General features: G+C 41.0%; 1 pseudogene across 1 annotated transcript; it reads left to right on the forward strand.

Moving 5' to 3' along the window:
• Positions 1-1,089: 1,089 nt before the first annotated feature.
• LOC306869891 (acetylcholine receptor subunit beta-like) lies at positions 1,090-27,423 on the forward strand (annotated as a pseudogene). The gene is made up of 10 exons: positions 1,090-1,107; positions 1,465-1,509; positions 1,919-2,028; positions 9,287-9,395; positions 10,086-10,239; positions 20,589-20,774; positions 21,186-21,409; positions 22,466-22,642; positions 26,943-27,090; positions 27,283-27,423. The product of its transcript is annotated as an acetylcholine receptor subunit beta-like (transcript).
• Positions 27,424-27,701: the final 278 nt, after the last annotated feature.

A 27,701-nucleotide genomic window follows, 5' to 3' on the forward strand; every position in this document is an offset into this window, starting at 1 on the left:
CTGTGATTCTTAAAGAGTTAGTCAAAAAACTTGGGAGTCATAATTTTATGATGAATTTAATTTTATTTTCCATTGTGTACCTCAAGAGTTTTTGCTCATGTCACATATACTTCTTAAAGTCACAACAGGAAGAAAAAAAAACAGTTTATATCTAAGGGCCACAGAGTATGGGAAAATAAGACTAGAGGTTATGATCCTTGTAAAAATGTAATAATTAAAAACTATAGTATGACCCCTTATGAAATGCTATTAATTAGTTGGGGTATATTTGCAAAAGAAAAACTGCTTCAGTTCTTTGTATGCCCATAATAAATGCTAGTTTGAACCAAGTCTGACGTTGGTTCAGCTGTTCGGTGTGTGAATTTGGTATGTGAATCAGGTCATGGTATCCTTCACTTCTTAAAACAGGGATTTAATAACCAAGTCTCGGGTAACAGTGCACACGCAGATTTGCATTTTTGCAAATGTCTCTGTTTTATAATCAAGGTCTTTTCATTGCTCTGAACAGAAATGAACATGACTTTCTATAGAGGCTTTATGAACAGTGATTTCACATGAATTTAGCTTGAGCAGCCAAATGTATGTCCAAAACAAGATACGTATTTAGATGGCATTAATGTATCATCCCATATAACTGTATTCAACCTGGCGCTGTCCACACACTGAAATCATTACATATATATTAATAATATAAAGTGTATAAACAATGTCTGTATGAGTGTTACGGTGTGTGTTGTCCCATCCCCCAACTGTTTGTGCTCTGTACTGACACTGGGACAGCTGACATTCCTACACTAGTTTTAAATAGCATTCAGGACTGTGTACTGATCTGACCATTGAGTCTCAGGTCTTTTCCTTGTCTGCTTATCATATCCCATCACCCACTTCTCCCATTGCAGCCAGGGTTCCCAATATTTGTCTTGACTCATCAGAGACAGAGAATTTGGGGATCCTTATTTATAGATATGCTCGTTTTTCTTCCTAATCCCCCAATTTATTCATCAACCATCAAGAAAAAAACAGCAGTTTTACAGATACAATGCTAGTTTAATATAGTGTTTGATGGTTACTGTGTTGTTTACATTCATTATGGCTCCTGCTATGAAGGTAGAGCAATTTAATTTTCAACCTAAATATTACACAGATTCCTATATTGAATATGATATAACTTACCCAAAATAGCATAGTGCTGAAATTGCTTTAAGATATTGCATCCTAAAGTTAATTTTATACTACTGAAGGTTCCAGATTGCTGATATTTCTTTGAAATTGTTCTTATTGGTGGAGTAAATATAAACTAAATATTTGTCCATATACTGTGGCTAAAATGTGAGTTACTTAATATATAACTTCTTATTAATTGAACTGTTGTATAAAAGCAACATCACACTTGCATTGCTTTCTAAACGTGCATCCACTAATTAAATTAATGAATTATTTTGTTTAATGTTTTTTGTGTTCTAGAACATGAAAGATGAGGAGATGAACACTATTGTAATTATGAACTTGGTAAGTCAGCGCAATTTGTTCTGGCTCCTGTGTGTCATTTTGTGAAATAACGTCTTGAGCGCAATTCAAATTTATAAAGCTTTATTTGCATTGAGGAATGGTTATCTGTTATCTATCATCATAATTTCCTGCGCTAAAATTACCACACAAGACAAATTCTAACAATAAGAACTAGGATCAATATACAGTAACTTTGAATGCAAAATGCAAAATTATGCAAATGCTGTTGATAATATGTATGGACAAATGTGCAGAGATATTGCATTTGGTATAATTAATGACACAAGTCAGATCATTTGAAATCATTTGATTAAATGATGAACTGGTTGTACTTATAATTTCTACAATGAATTTATCTGCACATGAACACATATACACACACACACACACACCTTTTGTGCTGTTGCAGGAGTGGAACGATTATCGCCTCTCCTGGAACCCGAAAGATTATGGGGGAATTGATGTGTTGCGTATCCCATCTGGAAAAGTGTGGCTTCCTGATATTGTTCTCATCAATAAGTGAGTTGTGTGCGAGTGTGTGTGTGTGTGTGTGTGTTGCTTCACATATTATCTCAAAGAACCTATGAGTGTGGGGCACATTATCTTTGAGAGCCGTTGCTGAGTTTTTGCTAGAACAGCAGAAATAACAGAAATTATCTAAGCTTTTGTGACGCTTGTCAAGAGAAGTGTACTTTCTCTGTCTGTTCCTTTCTCACACACTCTCACTGTAATGTCCAGGTAAACCCCTATCACTGCTGGTGTAATACCCTCCCTACTTCATTCATCTCTGCTTTATAGCCAATTAAACAACACCTCTATCCGCTAGCAGCCTTGCTGGTCCTGCGTTCACTCCTACACACACACACACACACACATACACACAAACTGCATCACACACACTGTTCAATGAGGGACATCTTCAAGTCCCACAGCTCCATTACCGTAATAGATGGGAAGTTTTAAAGGCCTGGTTTGTGTCCTATGAGGATTATATACCAGTGCTCTATGGTTTAGGGCTCAAATGGTCAATCTATCTGAATTGCAGGTATTACTCTGATTTATTACGAAACAGCCATACAAGATGTGATAAAATAACATAATTTGACAGTGTCATGTCAATAACTCCAAGTTAACAATGATCAGAAGCTGTCAAGCTTCTGAAAGGACAGAATACAGTAGTAGTCCATACACTTTGTATGCTGTGTCCTGAGTCATATTATAGCTTTGTGTCAGGAACGGATGGAAATCTAAGCCATTATTCATTGTAAATCATACACACATACACACTTAGGGTTACAAGCTGAAAAAGACCCATTGGCATTTCCCAGAACCTGGCAGAAAGCGTACTGAGACACCAAATTTAAATATGTGCAAGTACAATGACTTTTTTATCTATTTTTTTGGTAAGCTATTTCTTTAAGTACTCTGGTCTACTCTGGCTAGTATCAGCACAGAGAAACCTCCAATGCATTCGGCACCTCATGGGCTTCTTAAGAAGCCCATAATTGTTCTCAGAGACATAATGCAGAGTCCTTATTTCTTAGCATTACTGAGTGTCTTTAACTAGAGCCAAATAATCAGTGCTGATGAGTGTTCAATATCTAATAATAGTTCAAAAGGAATGATGCAGCTAAAATCTACAGTCCATATTTTTTTAAAGTGATTCCAATCTGTTCTTACTTTATGTACTAATAGAAAATATGGCAATATTATTGAATGTGCAGTTTATGTTTAGTTTAGTTACAAACTCTGAACTGATTCTTGTTAAACTAACATACTTCATTTGAGCATGAACATTTGAACAGTATAGAGTGGGGTCCAAAAGTCAGAGTACTAGTGGATTATGATGCATGGTTTTTAATTTAATACAATTCTTTACTGTCACGGGTCAGGGTGCCTTCCTGGCTCCCTCTGCCGTCTGTGTTGTCATGTCTTTTTCAGCAGCTCGTGGCGGGCGCAATCAGCACTGATCTGGCAGTGGGGCTGTGCGTGTCACAAGCTGATTCTATTCCACCTGTCGCTCATTTTCCCTCTCCTTTATATTTCTCTTCTGACCAGCCCTTGTTGTCAGTAGATTGTTTTGTGTTCTGTGATTGTGTTGTGCACTGGAGTTACTCACGTCTATTTTGTCTGTACCCCAGGACGCGTAGAGAGAAGGACTGCCGATCTCTGCCTCGCTCCTCTCTGAGCTGGATTACCCCAGAGACTTGCGCACTGTTTTGTTTGTGTTATTTGTTTTGTTCACCTTTTCGGAGAATAAACCTGCTGGTTACCTCTACCCTCTGCATTTGAGTCCTCTGTTCTCCTCGAACCGTCACAGAATCTACTGACCAATTATGGACACAGCAGAGGAGGATGAGATGCGCCGAGCCCTGATGCAGCAGGGCGTTCTTCTGGGTCGTCATCAGGAGGAGATTGCGGCTTCCCGCCGCGCTTATTCCGAGATCTCTCTCCAGCTCGAGCAGCTGGTTGAGCGGTTTGATCAGCTGCACGCCAGCCCTCCCGCGACTCCTTTGGCAATTCCTCCTCCCGATCCCGATGGAAGGAGTAACCGTTACGCCGAACCACGGCTCAATCCTCCTGCCTCTTACTCGGGTGAGCCCAACACATGTCGCTCCTTTTTGTCCCAATGCTCTCTGATTTTCTCACTGCAGCCATCCTGTTTTCCCACGGAGCGGTCTAAGGTGGCCTTCACCATCACGCTCTTGGTGGGGCAAGCGAGAGAATGGGGAACGGCGATGTGGGATAATGAGCAGGACTGCTGTTACTCCTTTAACAATTTCTCGGAAGAACTACGCAAGGTGTTTGATCGCTCGGTTCAGGGAACTGAGGCGGCACGAGCCTTGACGCTGCTACGACAGAGAGAGGGTTCAGTATCCAGTTATTCTATCGAGTTTCGTACACTCGCGGCATCCTGTGGCTGGAACGACAAAGCTCTTTGGGATCACTTTCTTCACGGTCTGGCCGAAAACATCAAGGATGAGATCTATTCCCTTGAATTACCCTCGAGCCTGGATGGGCTCATCGACCTCGCCATCAGAGTAGAGAATCGGATTTCTCTCCGTTCTCGTCATCGGAGGAGCGGGTTTTCCCCAGAGCTGGTCACTAGAGTCGCGTCAAGAGCGGCGAATGACACGCCCCTCCAACATCTCGTTTTTTCCGAGGAGGAGCCAATGCAGGTCGGAAGAGCACGGTTGACCATCAGAGAGCGGCGTTATCGCCTCGACAACCAGCTATGTCTCTACTGCGGGGAGGCAGGTCACGTGGCAGCATCGTGCCCGGCAGCTAGACGGCGTTCACCGCTCAAGGGAGCACGTACGGTGAGCGTTACTAGCACTCAATTGCCCTCTGGCGGCCGTTGTGAGTTTCAAGCCTCTATACTGGTTAAAGAGACAGCTTATCAGGTTGTGGCTTTGATTGACTCTGGAGCAGAGGGTGATTTCATGGATTATGGGCTGGCCACACGCTTGAGACTTCCGTCTGTGGCCCTGGCTGAGCCTATATCGGCTAGAACACTTTGCGGCACCCTCCTCACCAGGATTACTCATGTCACCTATTTTGTCACACTCACACTTTCTGGCAATCATGCTGAGGAGATTCGTTTCCTCCTCATCCATTCACCCACCGCGCCTGTGGTTTTGGGACACACCTGGCTGGTTAAGCACAACCCCCACATTGATTGGGCTCTTAACTCCGTGTTGGGTTGGAGCCCTTTCTGTTTATCTCAGTGTTTGGGGGCAGCTTTTTCCCCTTTAATGTCTTGTTCTGTGTTGCAGGAGGAGCCGGTGAGTCTGGCGGATGTACCGGAGGCTTACCATGACTTGAGAGCGGTGTTCAGTAAGTCCCGAGCTTCTTCTCTGCCTCCGCACCGCCCGTACGACTGTGCGATAGACCTGTTGCCTGGCACTTCTCCGCCCAAGGGGCGTCTATACTCTCTGTCTAGGCCTGAGAGGGAGGCCATGGAGAGATATATCCACGATTCTCAGGTAGCAGGCATCATTCGACCCTCTTCCTCTCCTGCTGGGGCGGGGTTCTTCTTCGTGGGGAAGAAGGATGGTTCGTTGCGCCCCTGCATAGACTATCGGGGGTTGAATGACATCACGGTGAAGAATCATTATCCTTTGCCGTTGATGTCATCCGCGTTCGAGCTCTTGCAGGGGGCAGCCATTTTTACGAAGTTGGACCTCCGCAACGCTTATCACTTAGTTCGGATTAGGGAGGGGGACGAATGGAAGACCGCCTTTAACACCCCTACGGGACACTTTGAGTATTTGGTCATGCCGTTTGGGCTTTCCAACTCCCCGGCGGTTTTCCAGGCACTCGTCAATGACGTGCTCAGAGACATGGTCAACCGGTTTGTTTTTGTCTATCTCGACGATATCCTGATCTTCTCCCAGAACGAGCGCGATCATGTCCAGCACGTCAGGCGAGTGCTCCAGCGGCTACTTGAGAATCGTTTGTTCATCAAGATTGAGAAGTGCGAGTTTCACGCACAGTCGGTTCCGTTCCTGGGATTTATCCTCTCTCCCGAGGGTATCCGGATGGATCCTGCCAAAGTAGAAGCAGTTGCTGATTGGCCCACCCCAGATAGTCGTAGAGCGGTCCAGCGATTTCTGGGGTTTGCCAATTTTTACAGGCGGTTCATTCGGAACTTTAGTCAGGTCGCCCTGCCTCTGACTGATCTCACCTCCACTAGGACGCGTTTCAGTTGGTCGTCGCAGGCTCAGACTGCGTTCGAGAATCTTAAGAGTCGCTTCATTTCGGCTCCCATTTTAACTACACCAGACCCGTCTCGTCAGTTCATTGTGGAGGTGGATGCGTCAGAGGTGGGGGTCGGAGGTATTTTATCCCAAAGATCACCCTCGGACGAGAGGATACATCCCTGCGCCTTCTTTTCTCATCGTTTAACCCCCTCGGAACGGAATTACGACATCGGGAATAGGGAGTTACTTGCTGTCAAGTTGGCACTGGAGGAGTGGCGTCACTGGTTAGAGGGCACGGGGGTTCCTTTTATCGTTTGGACTGATCACAAGAACCTCGAATACATCCGCACCGCTAAGAGACTAAATTCTCGGCAGGCTCGCTGGGCATTGTTTTTCGGAAGGTTTAGATTTACCATCTCTTACCGCCCGGGGTCCAAGAATGGCAAACCCGATGCATTGTCGCGGATTTTTGAGACTGAGGCTAGTTCCATCCTCCCTGTGCCCATTCTGCCTCCCGAACGGGTGGTGGCGGCGGTCACTTGGGGGGTGGAATCCAAGGTCTGCACGGCGCTTCGTGGCACCACTATTCCCGCGGGATGCCCAGAGGGTCTGTTATTTGTTCCCGAGTCAGTCCGAACTAGCGTCCTACAGTGGGGCCACTCGTCCAAGCTAGCTTGCCACCCAGGAGCTACTCGTACCAGCATGTTAATCAAGCAGCGGTTTTGGTGGCCGTCCATGGCGCGGGATGCCCGCTTGTTCGTGTCTGCCTGTCCGGTTTGCGCTGCGGGGAAGGGCTCCAATCGACCTCCAGCAGGGCTACTCCAGCCACTGTCGGTTCCTTCACGGCCCTGGTCACACATAGCAATGGACTTCGTCACTGGCCTACCCCCGTCTAGTGGCATGACGGTAGTCCTCACTGTGGTGGACAGGTTCTCTAAGGCGGCTCATTTCATTTCCCTCCCCAAATTACCTTCAGCGAGGGAGACAGCGACTGTTGTCTTGGATCACGTTTTCCGTATTCATGGCCTCCCGGTGAACGTGGTTTCTGACAGGGGTCCCCAGTTTGTGTCTAAGTTTTGGACAGAATTCTGTCGACAGCTGGGGGCGACTGCGAGTTTATCCTCAGGTTATCACCCGCAGACTAACGGGCAGGCTGAGCGTGCTAACCAGGACTTAGAGAGAGTTCTGCGCTGTGTGGCGTCTGCCGAACCGTCATCTTGGAGTTCCAGATTAACCATGGTCGAGTACGCGCATAACTCCCTTCCGGTCTCGTCTACGGGTTTGTCTCCCTTCCAGTGCTGTTTAGGCTACCAGCCACCATTATTCCCCTCCCAGGAATCCGACGCTGTTGTTCCGTCCGCGCATGCCTTTATTCAGAGATGCCTCCGTACTTGGAGGACCGCCAGAGAAGCCCTCATCCGGACTGGCGAGAGGAACAAAGCGTCGGCGGACCGTCGCCGTACTAAGCCCCCACTTTACGTGTGCGGTCAGAAGGTTTGGTTGTCTTCTCAGGACCTCCACTTCAGACTCCCCTCACGTAAACTGGGACCCAAATTCGTTGGACCATTCATAATTTCTAAGGTGCTCAGTCCGGTGACGGTGCGACTCAAGTTAACCCCCCCTTTTAAGAAGATTCATCCGGTTTTTCATGTATCTAAGATCAAACCCGTCATTCGCTCCCCCCTTCAGCCCCAGACCTCTGCCCCCCGCCCCCCAGACTCATTGAAGGGTCACCGGCTTATACGGTACGGCGGCTGATTGATGTCAGGCGTAGGGGTAGAGGTCACCAATACCTGGTAGACTGGGAGGGTTATGGTCCGGAGGAGAGATGCTGGGTTCCGGCTCGCGACATTCTGGATCGCGCTCTCATCGACCAGTTCCATCGGCGTCATGGTGAGTCCTCCGGGGACGCCAGGAGGCGTTCCTGAGGGGAGGGGTACTGTCACAGGTCAGGGTGCCTTCCTGGCTCCCTCTGCCGTCTGTGTTGTCATGTCTTTTTCAGCAGCTCGTGGCGGGCGCAATCAGCACTGATCTGGCGGTGGGGCTGTGCGTGTCACAAGCTGATTCTATTCCACCTGTCGCTCATTTTCCCTCTCCTTTATATTTCTCTTCTGACCAGCCCTTGTTGTCAGTAGATTGTTTTGTGTTCTGTGATTGTGTTGTGCACTGGAGTTACTCACGTCTATTTTGTCTGTACCCCAGGACGCGTAGAGAGAAGGACTGCCGATCTCTGCCTCGCTCCTCTCTGAGCTGGATTACCCCAGAGACTTGCGCACTGTTTTGTTTGTGTTATTTGTTTTGTTCACCTTTTCGGAGAATAAACCTGCTGGTTACCTCTACCCTCTGCATTTGAGTCCTCTGTTCTCCTCGAACCGTCACATTTACATTATAAATCATGTTAAAACTTTAGTATAGGGACCAATTCTCACTATTAACTAGTTGCTTATTAGCATGCCTATTATTAACAAATTGGTCGTTTAGTAGTACTTATAAAGCACATATCTGCATGACCATTTTCTGCATCCCTAATCCTACCCAGTACCTAAACTTAACAACTACCTTACTATCTATTAAAAAGCAGCAAATAAGGAGTTTATTGAGGGAAAACTCATAGTTAATGGTTTATTAATAGCAAGAATTGGACCTTAAAATAAAGTGTGACCTAAATTATGTATTAAAGTAGCATTATGTAGCAGTGAGTGAAAGGTGAACTGAACTATTAAAATCAGTGTCTTTGTATTTATCAGTATTTGCCGTGTCAACCTTTTGTGTCATTGACAAATTAGTGAAAAGTTAACACATTGACACATAGCCAGTGTCACACATTCGCTTAATGACCCTGCTTTGTTTTTTATACTTCATATGTTTTTTTTATACTTTTATACCATGTAAACTAAAGTTTACTCCTCAAACTTTCATTCTGAATCTGATACTGTCAATGTGGTTTCAGGCTTTTGCACCTTCAGGGGAGAAAGTTATAGTGTATCCATCTAAATTGCCTTAATTTTGAGGTTTACATTTTTAGTAATGATATACAAGTTTATCTGCATTAAAAACCCTGTTTGTGTGTGCAGCAATGATGGCGTGTTTGGTGTAGCGCTACAGGTCCATGTGCAGGCCTACAGTAACGGCCGTGTGACGTGGACGCCACCAGCACTTTACAAGAGTTCCTGTGGGGTGAAGGTAAATTCTGCAATGCAACAGAACTTTTATATTGTGAATTACTCAATATTACATTAGGAAATGTGTAGATCATGATGCAGTAATAAAAAATCAAGTGCTCTATAACATTCTAATTTCTTAAATCAGTGCTGCGAAACATTAACAACATGCCATAAAAAATCTAGATGTATTATCATTACTTTAATGTTTTCTTTTGAGCACTTATTTTTTCGGTATTGTTCTTGTCGATGAATGTTCAGCACCTTTCGGTAAATACTGTAGTAATAAGAGTAAGTTATGGATGAGACCTTTAAATACTGTAATGAAGTGGAAAATCATAAGTTTAATGATGCATTAAATCACTAGTGTTCATACTCAGCTCAACTGCACTGAATATATTACTGTAGGACACTGCTGGGGAGAATTTCTTGTTGAAAAAGTCCGCTTTACCTCATATAAGTGAGAATTTCTTTCATTCTATCTGATTCTTTTGTACTTGTTTTGTGAATTTTTTTCCCCTCCTCATTTGTATTGCTGCTTTTTTCTGGCCTCGCTCTAGTTTGGCTGCATTTGATGTTCCGTCTGGTCTTTGCAAGTGTGAAAAGAAAGAGAGATGATTAAAGGAAGATCTGAGAGGAAAGATTCTCATCAGACAAGCACACACAGTAACATGCACAAACTCTTTGTTGGTACCTTTTTCTCCATCTGCAGGTGACATACATTCCTTTCGACTGGCAAAATTGCACCATGGTTTTCCGCTCGTATACGTATGATTCCTCAGAAGTGGATCTGCAGCATGGCCTTGATAAGAGAGGAAATGAAATCCAAGAGATAGTCTACGACACAGACTTTAAAACCACCTACGGTAGAACAGGGGTGTCCAGGCCTGTTTCTGGAAGGCCACTGTCCTGCAGAGGTCTAATTGAACACACATAAATCAGCTAATCAAGGTCTTCCGACTCACTAAAAGCTTCCAGGCAAGCTAATTTCTAGATGACATTAGCCTTCTGGGAGAAGTATTGGACACCCCTGACCTACAGTAGAACAACCTAGCAGAATCAGAATCATTTATTATCATTATACAAAGTACAACGAAATTGTGTGTAATCCTGTATCAGTGCAAAAAATACGATTTACAATTAAAAACAAATACTGAAAAAATAAATAAAGCATCCGTATATATATATATATATATACACACACAGTGGTGTGAAAAAGTGTTGGCCCTCTTCCTGATTTTTATTTTTTTTGCATGTTTGTCACACTTTAATGTTTCAGATCATCAAACAAATTTAAATATTAATCAAAGATAACACAAGTAAACACAACATGTAGTTTTTAAATGAAGGGGTTTTTTTATGAAGGGAAAACAAAATCCAAACCCACATGGCCCTGTGTGAGAAAGTGTTTGCCCCCCACCCCCTGTTAAAACATAACTGTGGTTTAACACACCAGAGTTCAGTTTCTCTAGCCACACCCAGGCCTGATTACTGCCACACCTGTTCACAATCAAGAAATCACTTAAATAGGACCTGCCTGACAAAGTGAAGTAGACACAAAGATGAGTGACCAAAGTGTACATTTAGAAGGTAGCTGGTTCCCAAGATGGAAAATGAAAGAGGTCAACTGGGAACATTATAGTATGGTAGCAAGTGGAAAGTTGATGGGGATTATGTCACATTCAGGTGATGATGTTGAAGAATTGAACTCTACGATTATTGGCATGCTGTATGAATCAGCAGAGGAGACTATAGGTAAATCTACAGGGATGAGGAAAAAGAAAATGGTTCCATGGTGGTCAGAGGGGTGCAAAGAAGCAGTTAAGGCAAGGAACAAGGCTTTTAAAGTCATTAAATCAAATCACACATTCAATAATTTAATTGAATATAAAAAAGCACAGGCCAAAGCTAAAAGAGTAATTTGTGAGGCAAAAAGAAAATACTGGAGAGACTTTTGTAGCAATATTGGGTCTGAAATCAAGGTTAATGAGGTATGGGGAATGATAAGGAAAATGGGAGGCATTAGAAGGGACTTAGCATTACCAATAATAAGAGGGAATGCCATTGAGGCAGTAACTAATGCAGAAAAGGCAGAGGTACTGGCTAGGGCATTTGTTAAGGTACATAGCACACAGAACCTATCCAGTGAAGAGTTAATGTGGAGAGCAAAGATGAATGAGGAAAATAGAGGCATATTGGGGAGGAAAGTCACAAATGAATGTGCAATTGATACAAATTTCTCATTATTTGAACTGAAAAGAGCTTTAATAGGTGTTAAGAGTACTTCACCAGGGAAAGATGAGGTGAGTTACAAAATGATAGAGCAGCTATCAGATGTGGCTAAGAGTGTTGTTTTAAAATTGTATAATACGATATGGGAGCAAGGGAAATTGCCTAGAACGTGGAAACACTCTGTGGTAGTCCCTATAGGTAAGCCTGGCAAGGATAAAACAGAGGTTAAAAGCTATAGACCAATAGCTCTTACATCCAACTTATGCAAAATTATGGAGAAAATGATTACTATAAGATTAGGATATGTAATTGAAAAAAGAGGAATGCTCTCCCCTTACCAAAGTGGATTTTGTAATGGACGCACAACAATGGACCCAATTATTTGTCTAGAAAATGAAATCAGGAAAGCTCAAGTAAGTAAAGAAGCTGTTTTGGTTATATTTTTTGACATTGAAAAAGCATATGACATGTTGTGGAAGGAGGGGCTTTTAATTAAGTTAAATAAGATGGGAATAGGTGGCAGGATGTTTAACTGGATTAAAGATTTTTTAAATAACAGAACCATAGAGGTAAGAGTAGGGATGGAATTTTCAAGTATATATCCAATAGAGAATGGTACTCCACAAGGAAGCGTATGTAGCCCAATGCTTTTTAATATAATGATTAATGACATTTTTAATAGAATAGATCAGAGGATGGGTAGAGCATTATATGCTGATGATGGGGCATTATGGGTGAGAGGAAGGAATATTCACAATCTGAAGGTTAAAATGCAATCAGAAATTGTTAAGTTTGAAAAGTGGTCATATGAGTGGGGCTTTCATCTATCTATTGAAAAGACACAATTTATGTGTTTTTCCAAAAAAAGAACGAACCCTACTATAGATCTTAAACCGTATGGGCAGCATCTTAAGCAAGTTGATAGTATAAGATATTTGGGGGTATGGTTTGACGTTAAGCTAAATTTTAAAATACACATTCAGAAAATGATAGATAAGTGCAAAAAAGGTATAAATATACTGAAGTGTTTAGCAGGGTTTAGCTGGGGAGCATCAGTCATGTCCCTGAAAAGGATTTATACTGCATTGATTCGTTCTGTTTTTGATTATGGAAGCATAGTTTATAGTTCAACAACTAAAACTTTAATGCAAGAACTAGATAGAGTACAGACCAAGACACTTCGAATATGCTGTGGTGCGTTTAGGACAACACCTATTCCTTCATTACAAATAGAAGTAGGAGAAATGCCTTTAGACCTAAGGCGATTAAAACTATCCATGTCTTACTGGACAAATCTGCAAGGTCATGAAGAAACACACCCCACAAAGCAGGTGTTATTAGAATGCTGGGAGAATGGGCGCCCATCATGCAGTTTTGGGTGGCATGGGAATAGGCAGGCAAAGGATATGGAAATTGACAGCATTGCGTGTTGCAAAACTGTTAGTACACCAACAATCCCACCATGGATGTTTTATTCTCCCAGGGTAGATTTGGAAGTTAAGAATATAATTAAATCAGGGATATATCAAAAAGTTCAGCAATATATTGACATAAATTATGATGACACAGTTCAGGTTTTCACAGACGCATCAAAAGATCAGACTGGGAAAACAGGGGTTGCAGTCCACATTTTAAAGTATAATGTTAATATTAAAAAAAGGACAACAGACCATTTGGCCATTTTTACAGCAGAAATGTTAGCAATAATTCTGGCTTTACAATGGGTGGAAGAAGTAAAACCCAATAAGGTGATCATCTGTTCAGAGTGGAAAGTCTTTATGTAGACAGGATCTACTAGATGAAATTAATCAACCCATTAATAATGAAATTAATCAACAATTAATCAAAAAATAATCAACAGAGCATAAGCGTAGTGTTTATATGGGTTCCTGCACACAAGGGAGTGGAGGGGAACGAGAAGGCAGACATGCTGGCGAAGGAAGCTGTTACATCAGAACTGGTTGAACTGGATATCAAATTAAACAGGTCAGAAATTAAAAGTATTATTAAGGACAAAATTACATTTACATTTCATTTACATTACATTTAGTCATTTGGCAGACGCTTTTATCCAAAGCGACTTACAATTGGGGAATACAAAAAGCGATTCATCTTGAAGAGGCAGTCAGACAGAGGAAGTGCTCGTAACACAAAATCTCAGTCATTGTTCAAATAAGTACAAACTAGTAGGTGGAGAGAAACATAGAGGGAAAGTTTTTTTTTTTTTTTTGAGTTTAGGATGAAGTCAAGTACTGCCGAATGAGATGAGTTTTCAGTTGTTGCTTGAAGGTTGCCAGAGATCCGGCGTTCCGGATAGGGGTGGGAAGATTATTCCACCAGCCAGGAATGGTGAACGAGAATGTTCTGGAGAGTGATTTTGAGCCTCTCTGTGATGGTACCACAAGGCGTCGCTCACTAGCAGATCTCAAACTTCTGGAGGGGATGTAGGTTCGTAATAGTGAGTGGAAGTAGGAGGGTGCAGAGCCTGTGGTAGATCTGTACGCAAGCATCAGTGACTTGAACTGGATGCGAGCTGCCACTGGTAGCCAGTGCAAAGAGATGAAGAGAGGTGTAACATGCGCTCTTTTGGGCTCGTTGAAGATCAGTCGTGCCGCTGCATTCTGAATCATTTGTAGAGGTTTGATTGCGTTTGATGGCAGACCAGCCAGAAGAGCATTGCAGTAGTCCAGTCTAGAAACAACCAGGGCCTGGACAAGAAGTTGCGCAGCATGCTCTGTCAGAAAGGGCCTGATCTTTCTGATGTTGTGTAGTGCAAACCTGCAGGAACGAGCAGTCTTTGCAATGTGCTCTTTGAAGGTCAGCTGGTCATCAAAGATTACACCAAGATTTCTGACCGAAGTTGATGGGGTAATCATTGATGAGCCGAACTGAATCGTGAAGTCATGCCGTAGAGTCGGAGTGGCAGGGAAGACCAGAAGTTCCGTCTTTGCCAGGTTGAGCTGTAGGTGATGTTCTTTCATCCATGCCGAGATGTCCGCTAGGCAGCCTGAGATCCGTGCAGCTACCGTTGGGTCATCTGGTTGAAAAGAGAGATAGAGCTGCGTGTCATCGGCATAGCAGTGATAGGAGAAGCCATGTGCATGTATGATGGGAGCCAGCGATGTAGTGTACGTGGAGAAGAGGAGGGGTCCAAGAACCGATCCCTGAGGAACTCCAGTGATCAGTTGATGTGGTTTGGATACCTCCCCTCCCCAGGTCACCCTGAAGGATCTACCGGTGAGCTAGGATTCAAACCAGCGAAGTGGAATTCCAGTGATGCCCAGTGAAGAGAGTGTAGACAGGAGAATCTGATGATTGACAGTGTCAAAAGCAGCAGAGAGATCCAGCAGAATGAGGACTGATGATTTGGAATCAGCCTTTGCAGTTCGCAGGGCTTCAGTGACTGAGAGTAGCGCAGTCTCTGTTGAATGGCCACTCCTGAAACCTGACTGTTTAGCATCCAGCTTGTTGTACTGTGAAAGAAACCGCGAGAGCTGGTTGAAGACAGCTCGTTCGAGTGTTTTCCCTATGAATGGAAGGAGAGAGACAGGTCTGTAGTTATCTAAAAGAGAAGCATTTAATGTAGGTTTTTTGATCAGTGGGGTTACCCGAGCCTGCTTGAATGCTGTGGGGAAGATGCCTGTGAGGAGAGATGTGTTGATAATGTGTGTGAGTGCCGGTAAGAGTGTGGGAGAGATTGTTTGGAGAAGATGTGAGGGGATCGGGTCGAGAGGACATGTTGTAGGATGGCTGGAGAGGAGAAGTTTGGATACTTCTGCCTCGGTGAGAGGACAGAAGGAGAAGATGGGAGCTGGAGCGGTGGATGTGGTTGATCGGAGGTCCTGCGGAGTTGAGAACTGGTTGCTGATTGTTCTAGTTTTGTCTGTGAAAAAAGAGGCAAAGTCATCAGCGGTTATCAAAGTGGTGGGAGGTGGAGGAGGGGGACAGAGGAGAGAATTAAATGTTCTGAAGAGATCACGCATGTCTGGAGAGCTGGTGATCTTGTTGTGGAAATGTGAGGATTTGGCAGTGTGGACTTCAGTAGAGAAAGATGAAAGCAAAGACTGATACCTACTCAGGTCCGACGGATTGTTTGATTTGCGCCATTTTCTCTCTGCCGCTCTGAGTTTGGTCCGATTCTCACGAAGAACATCGGATAACCAGGGGTTAGAAGGAGCAGCCCGTGCTGGCCTAGAGGAGAGAGGACAGATGTCGTCTAGACAAGAGGTTAAGGTAGAGCATAAAGTGTCAGTGGCTGCATTTACATCCAGAGAAGAGAAATGGGTAGGCGAGGGAAGAGAGGAGGATACTACAGAGGAAAGAAGGGAGGGGGAAAGGGAGCGTAGGTTGCGTCTGAAAGTAACCGGTAAGGGAGATGGTGGCACCTGAGTTGCAAAATGTAACGTAAATGTAATGAAGAAATGGTCAGATATATGGAGTGGTTGTACCAGAATGTTATCTGTAGAACAATTGCGTGTATAAATTAAGTCGAGTTGGTTACCAGATTTGTGCGTGCTAGTAGTGGTGAGGCGTGAAATTAACAGAATGTGGCAGGAGAGATGGGATAAGGAGGTAAAAGGCAGACATTTGTATAAAATACACAAAGAGGTTACAGCTAGTAAAATCAGTGGATTGGAAAGGCAGGAGGAAACATGGTTTACCAGACTGAGGATGGGACATACAAGTTTAAATAGTGGATTACATATTATAGGGAAACATCAGACTGGATTATGCACAAATTGTGGAGTAATAGAAAATGTAAAACACATACTTTTAGATTGTACACAATACACCAGAGAAAGGGAAAAAATGAAGAGAGCGGTAAAGAAAGATTTAACAATGGAAAATTTATTGAGTATAACCAGCACACAGTCTACAGTTAGGGCGGTTATAACTTTTATTAAAGAAACCCAACTAGCAAGTAGAATTTAGTTATATATATATATATATATATAATTTTTTTTTTTTTTTTTTTTTTTTTTTTCTTCCTGGGTGTTGAGGAGCTCAAGGTGGAAGCTGGAGGAGCTGAACACGCAGCGACAGCTGAAGCTTGGGCCTTGATCCTATAGGATGTTAATGATTAGGTTTTTATTTTTTATTTTTATTTTTTTTTTTTAAGAATGATGAAGTCCCAATGTGGTCACACCAGTAGATGGCGGTAATGCACAATGATTGCAAGCTGCCAATAAAATTTACAGAAGAAGAAGAAGTGAAGTAGACCAAACTATCCTCAAAAGCTACACATCATGTTGAGATCCAAAGAAATTCAGGAACAAATGAGAAAGAAAGTAATGCCAGAAAACATCTTGATGATCCCCAAGACTTTTGGGAAAATACTCTGTGGACTGACGAGACAAAACTTTTAGAGAATGGTAACTTTTTGGAAGGTGTGTGTCCCATTACATCTGGCATAAAAGTACACTTTTTCACACCACTGTGTGTATGTGTGTGTGTGTATATATATATATATCTGTAGACTGTAAACATTTGGGTTTGACATCAAAAGATGAATATGAGATGAGAGATTAACATTTCAGCTTTTATTTACAGGTATTTTCATCTGGATCTGATACACAACTTAGAAGATAGCACCTTTTGTTTGAACCCACCCATTTTTCATGTTACCAAAAGTATTGGAACATGTGACTGACAGGTGTGTTTTGTTGGTGTGTCCTATTAATTGATTATTCAAACATTAAATAGCACTGAATGTCTGTGTTCAGGTTCAGATCCGTGCAGACTGTATTTATAGTTAGTTAGATGTGTAACCAACATGAAAACCAGAGAGGTGGGTGAAAAACAAGCAATTGTGAAGCTGAGAGAAGATGAAAAATCAATCAAACCATTGCACAAACACTGGCAATAGCAAGTACAACCATTTGGAATCTCCTGAGGAAGAAAGAAACCACTGGTGTACTAAGTAACACACCTCAAACGGGTAGATCAAGGAAAACATCTGCAGTTGATGACAGAAACATTGTGACAGCTGTAAAGAAAGACCCTAAAACAACTGTTAGTGACATCAGCAACAACCTCCAGAGGGCAGGAGTGAAGGTATCACAATCTACTGTTCGCAAAAGACTTCATGAACAAAAGTACAGAGGCTACACCAGAAGATGCAAACCACTCATTAGCAAAAGAATAGGAGACGAGCCTCAAAAATTCTGGGACAAGGTTTTATGAACTGATTTTATGGACGAAAGTGATGGAAAGTCTAAAGTTTGGAGAAAGAAAGGATCTGCTCATAATCCCAAACATACAAGCTCATCTGAAACACAGTGTACACAGGTGTACATTATAGTACACATTACACAAGTAATGTAATGGCTTGGGCTTTCAGCGCTTCTTCTGGGACAGGCTCATTAATCTTCATTAATGATGTAACACATGATGGCAGAAGCAAAATTAACTCAGAAGTCTACAGAAATATTTTGTCTGACAATTTACAGAAAGATGCAACCAAACTGATCGGGAGATCCTTCATCATGCAGCAAGATAATGACCCAAAACATAGTGCCAAAACAACAAAGGAGTTCATCAGGGGCAAGAAGTGGAAGGTTTATACTGGCCAAGTCAGTCTCCACACTTAAACCCTGTAGAGTATGCATTTTACCTGCTAAAGAAGAGACTGAAGGGAGTAACCCCCAAAACTGAAAGAGGCTGCGGTGAAAGCCTGGAAAAGCATCACAAAAGAAGAATGCAAAAGTTTGGTGATGTCAATGGGTCACAGGCTTGATGCAGTTATTGAAAGCAAAGGATTTGCAACTAAATAATAAGTCTTTTTCACTTTAATCTATGTTAATTCTATCTGTTCTAGTACTTTTGGTAACATGAAAAATGGGTGGGTTCAAACAAAAGGTGCTATCTTCTAAATTGTGTATCAGATCCAGATGAAAATAACTGTAAATAAAAGCTGAAATGTTAATCTCTCATCTCATATTCATCATTTGATGTCAAACCCAAATGTTTTAAGTCTACAGCAAAAATAAAGGAATTGGAATTACTGTTCCAATACTTTTGGAGGGCACTGTACAGTGGTGTGAAAAAGTGTTGGCCCCCATTCCTGATTTTTAATTTTATTGCATGTTTGTCACACTTTAATGTTTCAGATCATCAAACAAATTTAAATATTAATCAAAGTAAACACAACATGCAGTTTTTAAATGAAGGGGTTTTTTTTATGAAGGGAAAACAAAATCCAAACCCACATGGCCCTGTGTGAGAAAGTGTTTGCCCCCCACACTCGGTACTTCCGCCTAAGTCAACCATGACCTTTTCAACGTCATTGCGTATTACGTGACGTCACGAACGCGCATCACAGAACAGAGCAAGGCGAGCATTTGTGCTTATAAAACTTAAACTTTTTTTTTATTATTTTTGAAATGACCGATCGTTTCGCTAGATAAGACCCTTATTCATCGTCTGGTATCGTTTAAAGCCCTTTGAAGCTGCACAGAAACTGTCATTTGGACCTTGAACCGTTTGGGTCCCAATGAAATCCATCTTATGGAGAAATGTTTTCATCAAAAACCTTAATTTCTTTTCGACTGAAGAAAGAAAGACATGGACATCTTGGATGACATGGGGGTGAGTAAATTATCAAAAAAGTTTTTTTTAAAAGTGAACTAATCCTTTAAGGTCAGTGTTCATGACTCCACCATAAGAAAGAGACTGGGCAAAAATGGCCTGCATGGCAGAGTTCCAAGACGAAAACCGCTGCTGAGCAAAAAGAACATAAAGGCTCGTCTCAGTTTTGCCAGAAAACCTATTGATGATCCCCAAGTCTTTTGGAAAAATACTCTGTGGACTGACGAGACAAAAGTTGAACTTTTTGGAAGGTGTGTGTCCCATTACATCTGCCGTAAAAGTAACACAGCATTTCAGAAAAAGAACATCATACCAAAAGTCAAATATGGTGGTGGTAGTGTGATGGTCTGGGGCTGTTTTGCTGCTTCAGGACCTGGAAGACTTGCTGTGATAAATGGAACCATGAATTCAGCTGTCTACCAAAAAATCCTGAAGGACAATGTCCGGCCATCTGTTCGTGACATCAAGCTGAAGCGAACTTGGGTTCTGCCTCACGACAATGATCCAAAACACACCAGCAAATCCACCTCTGAATGGCTGAAGAAAAACAAAATGAAGACTTTGGAGTGGCCTAGTCAAAGTCCTGACCTGAATCCTATTGAGATGCTGTGGCATGACCTTAAAAAGGCGGTTCATGCTCGAAAACCCTCCAATGTGGCTGAATTACACACCTCAACAATTCTGCCAAGATGAGTGGGCCAACATTCCTCCACAGTGCTGTAACAGACTCATTGTAAGTTATCGCAAACGCTTCATTGCAGTTGTTGCTGCTAAGGGTGGCCCAACTAGTTATTAGGTTTAGGGGGCAAGCACTTTTTCACACAGGGCCATGTGGGTTTGGATTTTGTTTTCCCTTCATAATAAAAAACTTATTTCAAAAACTGCATGTTGTGTTTACTTGTGTCATCTTTGATTAATATTTTAATTTGTTTGATGATCTGAAACATTAAAGTGTGACAAACATGCAAAAAAATAAAAAATCAGGAAGGGGGCCTTTTATATATATATATAAAATCTAAATATATGTATTACATGTCCAACAGAAAGTTTAGATTTAAACAAGATAGACTATTTCTCCCTAGCAACACCCTAGAAACCATCTAGCAATGCTCAGCAACCTTTTAAATGTTCAGACAAAGTTTTGTAAAGCCTTTGTACATTATTTCAGCCTTTGGTGTGATATGTGATTTTTCTTTTCTTTTTTTTTAATAAATGCAATACTTTTAATGTGATATTTTACAATAAACTGTTACGTTTAAAAAAATTGCCCATTGGCTTAGACTCCTTAAATTTACTCAAAATGACAATGATGTATGACATCATAGTAATGTTCTACCACGTATCCAACTGTACACGAATACAAACAAGGTTTTGTTTTTCTGGTGTCTCATCCCAGAGGGTGGAGAATGGCACATTCGTCACAAGGTTTCTCGGAAGAATGTGCGAGAAGACCTGTATGAGGACATCACCTTCTACCTGATCATCGAGAGGAAGCCCATGTATTACGTGTTTAACATCATTCTGCCCTGTATCCTCATCACCATCATTGCCATTTTTAACTTCTACTTGCCACCTGATGCAGGTAAAGAATTTTTGCTCTGTTTTTATTTTTTCTGATTGAAACTGATGCCAGGATTTGTTACAAATGGTAAAATCAATCAAACCCACTTTAAAGATGTATCAGTATGCACAGAAAATGAATGAACATCAACAAAAATGGTTGACCTTGAACTAATGAATGTCCTATTATTGTCCATTATAAATAGTTTATACCTGCACAGTTAAACCATCTTTCGGTCTTGCGATTCTACCAGTTAAAAGTGTAACAAATCATGAAGGGCTCATTAGTACAAGCTAATTCCACAGCTTACACAGTCTGGTCTATTAATTCCATTATATACTGTACAATTAATCGTATCACAAAAAAAACACATTAAGACTCTGTGTAAGTGTATGCGTGAGTAGATCAAGAGGAGCTCTCTTTTCTTTTCAGGGGAGAAGATGGGCCTCTCCATCAACGTACTGCTGACTTTAACTGTCTTCCTGCTTCTGCTTGCAAACAAAGTCCCAGAAACATCTCTGGGTGTTCCCATTATCGTCAACTACTTGATGTTCACCATGATCCTGGTCACCTGTTCTGCCATTCTCAGTGTTGTGGTGCTCAACCTTCACCATAGCTCCCCCAACACACATCAAATGCCCCTCTGGGTGCGCAAGGTCAGTGCAGAAGATCTCATATAGCATAGGAATTTGCTTTCTACAAACTAGAATTATGCTTGATGAAGTTACTGTCTTTATTGTGGGATGGAATTATATATTTTTTTTTTATTAGTTGAGAATAAATTAGCATTAGCAAAACACAGTCACTCTGATTTTGTAAGGAGATACACATCCTTTTGTGAAAATTATGTGGAGTCAGCTGCTTTCAACAAATTGATGGCTACATTGTTAAAATGACAGATGCAGAAAATGTTTCCATTTTGCATTTTCTTTTATTCCCGGACACTCCAAAACACCCCAATCTGCCAATTACAAACTTATGAAAAAAGGATAAAAATTGAAAATAGACACAAATACATAATGGTTCAAACTGGACAACAATTCAGTTTAGCAAAGAAAGCGTACAGCAAAATAACAGCATCTTTCCAAAAAGCAGCCTATTATGTTAGATTATTAACCTTTATTAATGGCTGTGAGCTCTACATTATTTAAACTTATTAGAGCCGTGGCCTCTTCATCACACCACAGTGATCCATTTATACCTTCTATTAGCACCCGTTTAAAGCTACCCAATCACAAGTGGACAACATTTCTAAAGATTATAATAAAAAAGCAACATTTCTTTATTCACATTCAGTACAGTTTTGCAGGGCATTCACTCATGACAGCAAGGCCATGTGAAAATAGACGTGTGATGCAAGGCTGAAAGATTAGTTGCTGGCCAAGTGCAATCTGTCGCTTTCTTTTAGAGCCTTTGTGAAGTCATGCAGATGAAGCGAGGACTCCGCCATCTCTAGGCGACTGTTGTTGCACGACACTCTGTTTTAAGAAGCACTGTATGCTATTAGTAATGTGCACTAGCAATTATTGTTTTTGCTTCCATAAGTATCATTTTGCTGTGAATAGAGGATGGACAAATAACAAACATGTACAGTTAAAAAAAAATCATACACCTTTTCTCAACAATCATTCCGAGTAAATCAACATCTGTTATTACAGTATAGGAATTTTAATGTAGAAACTTATAAGATTGTAAATTTACATTTCTTCTAGATCTTCATCCACATGTTGCCTCCATACTTGGGGATGCTGTGACCTAAAGAGGAGACCCCCTCTTTTTCTTGAGAAACCTGCCAAAAAGAAGAACACCCAAGCCATCAACAGAGTGGCCGATGAGTTCTTCATCCGCAAGCCCAATAACACCAACTTCCTCTTCCCCAAACCACACAGGTGAGCTCCTGAGATGATCTGAAGGTCACAGATCATTAGGGTCATAGGTCAAAAGGGTCAATTAGAACAGAAGGGAGAAGAAAACTGATTCCTTAGGATAATAGTGATGCCACTTGAGCACAGGTACACTAATAAGCATTCAGTAATGAATTGGTAATGTTATTATGATAACTTTGGAGACACATTTAAAGACCCCAGTCATGTCAAAGGCCACTTTGAAAGTCTGGGATTCAAAATCTAAACCTGGACAAAGTTTTAGGACTTTGGAAAAAAGAATGGTTGGATGTAAAAATGAACTCTTTTAGATTCCGCACTGTTTCTAGGTTGCTAATCATATAACTAATTATGTGGCATCGATCATGTGACATACTATTTTGTAAAATGTCTTGTTTTGATTAGGTTTTTGTGGAGTTCAAGTTCTGCTGCTTTAAAGCAAAAGGGGGTGATGCCAAATGCTAAGATATTCTGAAATTCATGTTAATTTTTTAATTAAAATTTTAACTGGAATTGTTTTGCTGATAACTGTAGCCTGTTTAATTAGAAAAATGCAAAATAGAGGCATTTTCCCTGTTGTCTCAGACTCGTGGACCCCACTGTATGTGTGTGAGCACAGTTAAACACCTCAGGGTTTGAATAATCCTTACTCTCTCTCTTATACACTTTAAATCATCTCAACCAGGGAATTTCACTCTTAGCGAGCTGTGTGCGTCTGGGGTATATATATGTGTGTGTGTGTGTGTGTGTGTGTGGGGGGGATTCAAATTCGAATTGAGAAAGGAATTCGATGAGGCAGTGGTATCTTGCTTTTTAATTGGTATTATAGCATGTTTTGGCACTATTGCCACCATATTTTAGTCTTTCCTGATTAGTCATCTGTATCTGCTGACGTACAGAGTGAGGAGGGAGAGGGAAGCGAAGGGATGGAAAAAAACAACAACAAAAATCGTCAAGACCGGCAGAGGATGCCATTGACCTTTTGTTTCATTAATTTAAAACACAGTCCTGTGCAGCCACTCGCCAGACTTTTGACTATTGCCATCTAACTTATTCTGCCCAAGATATGCAAAACATAACTTGCAACATATAACCAGTGTTTGCTTTTTAAATGTGAAATTTACCAACCCCACACCTTTCAAAAGGATGATTGTTTAATGGTTTTGATAGACAGCTCTTATGCTTGTCAAGGCTGCATTTATTTCATTGATTAGACAGTAAAAAAACTAATATTGTGAAATATAAATACAATTTAAAACGACTCTTTTCTATTTTATGTTTCGAAATGCAGTTTATTCCTGTGATGGCAAATTTGGCATTTCAGCAACATTACTGCAGTCTTCAGTATCACATGATCCTTCAGAAATCATATAATAATATGCTGATTCGGTGCCCAAGAACCATGTATTATTATTATTATTATTATTATTATCAGTGTTGAAATAGAAAAAAATAATTCAGGATTATTTGATGAATTGAAAATTCAAATGAACAGCATTTATTTGAAATGGAAACCAGTAACGGTTTCTATAATGTTTATAATGTTTTAACAATTATAAATGTATTTACTGGCACTTTTGATCAATTCAATGCAATTCATGGAAAATTCATGTAGACTTTGTCCATAACTACTCTTAATTATTTCACAGACATAATCTAGAAAACAAATAATTCATGGAGAATATAACTACTTGCCTGAACCTTTGAATACCATAAACTCTGAATAACTTTGAACCTTGCAAACTTTGTAAAATCCAGCGTTTATTTCTTCATTGAAAGTTCTCGTTTTTGCAGCCTGTGATGTTTTTCCCTGGAGGACTGATAAAATACTGTGTTCACTGATTCCAGAATCCTGTAAAACAAATTGGAGCTTTGCCATTCTGAATATGAATCTGATGGTAATTTATGGCTCTAATTGCAGAACAAAACTAATTATGAGTGCTTAAATTAATTTTAACAATATGTTTTACACTTTGATTTGATCTGTCATCTGCTGTGATGTTGTTAATGCTGTTAGACGTAGGCACATGTTTTAACACACACTCCTCAGCTGGGCTAAAGCTTGCCTCTGCTCTGTTCTCCCAATCCGCTGTGCTCTCAGCCTGGCATTAACGTATGTCTCAGTCTAATGGGGTTCCACTCAGGTCACTGAAGCTCACTGGGGAACCACAGACTACCGGCAATGAGCTCCTGTACCTGCACCTGAATTCACAAGTAGACACGAGAGCTGTGAGGAATGAAGAGTCACACTGACTCCTTGTGGTGGGAAGTGGAGGTGTCGTATCTGGAAAACGGATGAAGAGAAAGAGAGGGGCAGTGGGAGAGCAAGAAAGAAAGGGGATTCATAATGAACCAGATGTTAGCGAACAGATTCTCAAAAGAGGAATGCAACACATCAGCGGTGATACGCATTTCATCAGCACATTGAAAGGATTTCATGGGTGGGTGGTGACACCATCAGCATAAAGCAGGGATTTGGAAAAAAAGAGAAAGGAAAGAAAGAGAGAATGACCGAGTAGGTGACTGAATGATTGAGTGAGTTGGTAAATGAAAGAGTTTATATTATATTATATAATTATAAAGTAAGTGATTGAGTGAATATGATCTGCAGTACACAGTAGCGTGGGTCACCTTGACACAGTAGTTTTGGGAAGTGGTCTTTTTTTTCTGATTTGGGATTATGTGGGTGTGCACGCACAGCAAGAAAGGCGCACAGCCCAATGCATTCTAAGACTTTAAAAGCTTGCACCCTTTTCTCAAGGACAAAGTAATGTGATCCTCCACAGATTTAGACTTGCTGTTTGAGGTTTCAGACTCTGTTCATAATTTTCTGATACAGTCCAAGAAATTTACTGAGGTTAACTCTTAAGTGTTTTTTATGGATTACTGCAGTGTTTATCATAAAGAAATTTGTTTGTGCACACCATTAATTAATGAGCCCTCATAATCTTTATCTTCTTAACATGCAAAAATCACGGCAGCCTCAAATAATTGTTGTTTCACTTTCACAGCACGTTAAAACATAACACTTTTGCTTGAAATGAACAAACTGTGTGTGTTGTTTATGTCCCCATGCCAAAATGTGAAGGGGGGGGGTGCTTGAGGACCTAAATAAAATAAGTTTCACTTCCCCTCAACAACATCTTCCGCCGATGACGTATTCACAAGTGCAAGGGTGAGACGATAAACTCTCACCTCCAAGACACTCACATATGATTGCAGCAATAGCACATGACAACGATCCAGCAATCTATAGTTAATTCCCAATGGACCAAATTAAATCCCACCCTGATTTTTTTTTTCTTATTCAAGAAGCTGTTTCCCTCAGCTATACATCACAATAACTTTATACATCGGAGAGAAAAAAAAAGGATTACAATTTTGTCACTCATGTGGTTCCAACCTGTACAAATTTCTTTTTTCTGCATAACACAAAAGCATATGTTTTAAAGAATGTTGGTTGCGATAACTTCCAATGTATATTTTGTCCATATAATAAAAATCACTAAGAACGGAAACTCATTTAGAGTTTAAACTCATACAGGTTTGGAAAGACATGAAGGTGAGTAAATGATGACAGAATGTTTTAAGTTATACTATAAAAAAAAATGGTGTAGATTTTCCTTTGAAACAGTTTTCATTCAGAAATTTATATCAAGTTTATATCAAGACTTTTTTTTTGTTGATTTTTAGAAAACAATCTTTGTTTTATTTACAACTTACAGTTGTAAAAATTACAGTATACTAGTATAAGGACAATAACAAGTTTCGCCATTATATTTTATATTACATTTCTGCATTTGGCAGATGCTTTTATCCAAAGCAACTTACATTGCATTCACGGTTTATATTTATTCAGTTGATGCATTTCCGGGGAATCAAACCCATGACCGTGGTGTTGCTAATGACATAAGAATATGTTTCATATTGAACAGAGCATTTCTGGTTTATTTGTACAGACATTTGAAGGTAACTATCACCACCATTAAAGTGATAATTCACCTTCAATTGGCTGGTCCCCATTGACTGGCATAGTGGGTGTTTTTTTTTTTTTTTCTCATACTATGGATGTCAATGGGGACCAGCAACTGAAGGTGAACTATTCCTTTAAGTATGTACCGTAAGAATGTTCATTGGCAACTTAAGCTTGCAATGCATTGGTTAAGCATTCTCATAAGCATTTGCATGTTTATATGGAAGTATGTTTCTAGGCAGTACACATACAAAATAATGCCAAGCATGTTCTGAATTTAATATAGGTGTTGTAATGTACAGTGATATTCCTCCTCCATTCCCTGTGGTGCAGGTACCAGCCTGATGGTCTGTGCACCGACCTGAGGAAGTTCATTGATGGCCCCAGTCATTACCTCACCCTTCCTCCAGATCTCAAGGCAGCTGGGGAGGCCATCACTTACATCGTAGAGCAGCTGCAGGCAGAGAAAGATTACGAGGCTGTAAGTGATTTAGAATCATAACTATAGCCAATTGTGCCAGAATTATTGGTTACTTTTCCTGCTTCTGTCTGTGTGTCAGAGCTCTGTAAATCTTGATGTTCCCTTAGGTTTCACTGTTTGCCATCACCTTCATCTTTTCATTTTTCCTTTTTTTCTTTCTCTACTTTCTCTTCCTCTTCCTGTCTGCCTCAGTTAAAGGAGGATTGGCAGTATGTTGCCATGGTGGTTGATCGACTCTTCCTCTGGATCTTTGTGATTTTTACCACCCTTGGGCCACTGGGCATTTTTGCTGATGCCAGCTTCAATGCCACACCTACTGACCCCTTTCCCTAAATCTGACGGGTGTTCTCTCTAGCCCTGAACTTTTCACCTCAAAAACACTGGTACTACATGTGTTAGACACTGCTGCTTTTTCTGCAACACAAAGAGCACAGCAATTAATTCACGCAATATTTCTGTTGTTAATGCAGTGGATAGATGCATAAAAAGAGTTCAGTGAGATTTGTTATTATAATACATTTTTAATTTTTGCCATTTTGAAATTATGCCGTTCCTCTTTAACTTGACTTTCTCATTAACTTTGTGTTTTACACATTAGTAATTGAGTTTTA

This window comes from Barbus barbus (genome assembly GCF_936440315.1).
Source record: "Barbus barbus genome assembly, chromosome: 1".
Classification (NCBI taxonomy): domain Eukaryota; kingdom Metazoa; phylum Chordata; class Actinopteri; order Cypriniformes; family Cyprinidae; genus Barbus; species Barbus barbus.